The 2,038-nt window shown below is 43.7% G+C and overlaps 1 non-coding gene across 1 annotated transcript; it reads right to left on the reverse strand.

The window, feature by feature from the left end:
* Nucleotides 1–604: 604 nt before the first annotated feature.
* Nucleotides 605–711, reverse strand: LOC143636376 (small nucleolar RNA R71). The gene has a single exon (XR_013154231.1). It is a non-coding gene; the product is annotated as a small nucleolar RNA R71 (small nucleolar RNA).
* Nucleotides 712–2,038: the final 1,327 nt, after the last annotated feature.

Raw genomic sequence — 2,038 nt, forward strand, 5'->3', positions numbered from 1 at the left:
TTCGGCTTAAAAATGAAATTTATATAAAACCGATTTAAAAACTTTAAAAACCTAAACCATGACATTTATTAACTTAAAACGTCATATCATTAATTATTGCGCATCTTTTTCGGCTTGATCGATCATCTCTTGCTCGGTTTGGTATTAAAGGTTTCGTTTAATGTACCGACGTACCATTAAATCAAAATTCTTTTTCTGTGCTTAATTCACTTATCCCGAGGCTTTAATACTTCATAAACATCACTAAATATCATAGATATCGTCTATAATTGAACCCTCGATTCGTTCGGGTTTCAATAACCATCGATCGATTAATCGCGTATTCAATACGATGAGTTATATATTCACGTACGATCAATACAGTGGACCATGTAATCTCGTATAATTACTATGGTAACTCATGTTTCCGACATTAAATATAACGTAACTATTGTCTACCGGTTAGGGTATACCGGGTTTCGTCGGAATCGTTACACTTTTTTCTTTATCACTTTTCGGCAAAGCCTACAAATAGCTGAAGTCACTACCTGTTGGATCCATCACCACTTGGGCGGGCCTTCAAGAGAAATTCATGACCAAATTCTTTCCGCCATCTAAATCCGCTCGACTCCGTGAGGAGATTTGTTCCTTCTGCATGAGGTCCGACGAGTCTTTCGGGGAAGTTTGGGAAAGATTCAAGGACCTCCTTATTAGTTGTCCTCATCATGGTTTAGATAAGTGGATGCTCATCGAGAAATTCTACAATGGAGCCACGCAACACATGAGAGAGATGTTGAACCCGACTGCTAACGGGAACCTCCTCAAGAACAAAGATCCCGATGAGTGTGTCGTCCTTTTTGATGATCTAGCAGCGAGATGCGAGGGGCACGGGGGCAGAAAATCTTCCACGTCATCGAGAGGAGTACTTCAGGTCGATTCAAACACTAGCATGCAAGCACAGATTGATACTTTGAACAAACTCGTTAGAGATCTTACCGTTAAGAGCGTCGCGAAATATGAGGTTTGCCGAGGGGGTCACGACACCATTGATTGCCTAGTTAAGCCGGGTAGCCACTAGGATGAGGTTAACTTCATCAATAACCCCTTGAGATATCAAAACCCCGCCTTCGACGGAAACACTGGCTGGAGAAATCAGAATAACTATCGAGGGGGACAAGCCGGTGGCTACCAAGCCCAATACAAAAATCAGCGTCGAGAGAATCTGTTTGGGTAGGGGAGTTCATGTCAGGAAAGTTCGAAACAAGTGGGGAGAGAGGAGAAGAAAGCCTTGCTGGAGGAGATGATGGCTGAGCTGCTGAAGCGAAATGAGAGGAATCGATGTTATGCTAAAGAACCAGGCCACATCTCTAGCTAATCTTGAGCGTCACGTCAGAGATATCGCCAGCCAGTTATCCGAGAGAGGACCAGGTTCACTACCGAGTAATATTGAGAAAGAGAGGTTGATCCTTCGAGAGTTGTCACACCTGCGGTCGATAAAAAGGAGCAGGTGGACAAGGAGATCCAGATGGAGCCTCCTCCAGCCGAGACATACCAGCAAACTATTCCAACGAGTACGAAGCCGGCCGATATACCTTCATCATCATCAAACCCACCTCTGAAAGTCTATAAACCCGAACTGCCTTATCTTGGGAGACTTCGATCGGACAGAGACGCTCACTCAGCAGCTTCACCTGATCATTCCTTTCCTTGAGGGGCTCACTCAGATGCCCAAATATGCCAAATTCCTCAAGGACATTCTTTCCAATAAGGAGAAGCTAGCTGAGGTCTCTTCTATTCCGCTGAGTGTTGGGTGCTCTGCAGTGTTGCAGAGAAAGTTGCGAGAAAAGATGGCCGATCCTGGGAGTTTCAAGATGTTGTATCACGATTTGGTTAAACTGACGCATATCAAAAGACCATGACATGATCAAGACAAGAGAGTGGAAGTATTATACAAGATGGAATTTATGGCTTGGAGCATGTAATACCGAAATCCCTATGGATTTCGGTTGGGAAGGGCTAGCAATATAGAAATCATGTTGATTTCTATTTGGGCTTAGTT

Source organism: Bidens hawaiensis, unplaced genomic scaffold, assembly GCF_021521415.1.
Source record: "Bidens hawaiensis isolate Kalapana, Puna unplaced genomic scaffold, B.hawaiensis_p1.1 tig00000566_1, whole genome shotgun sequence".
Taxonomy (NCBI): domain Eukaryota; kingdom Viridiplantae; phylum Streptophyta; class Magnoliopsida; order Asterales; family Asteraceae; genus Bidens; species Bidens hawaiensis.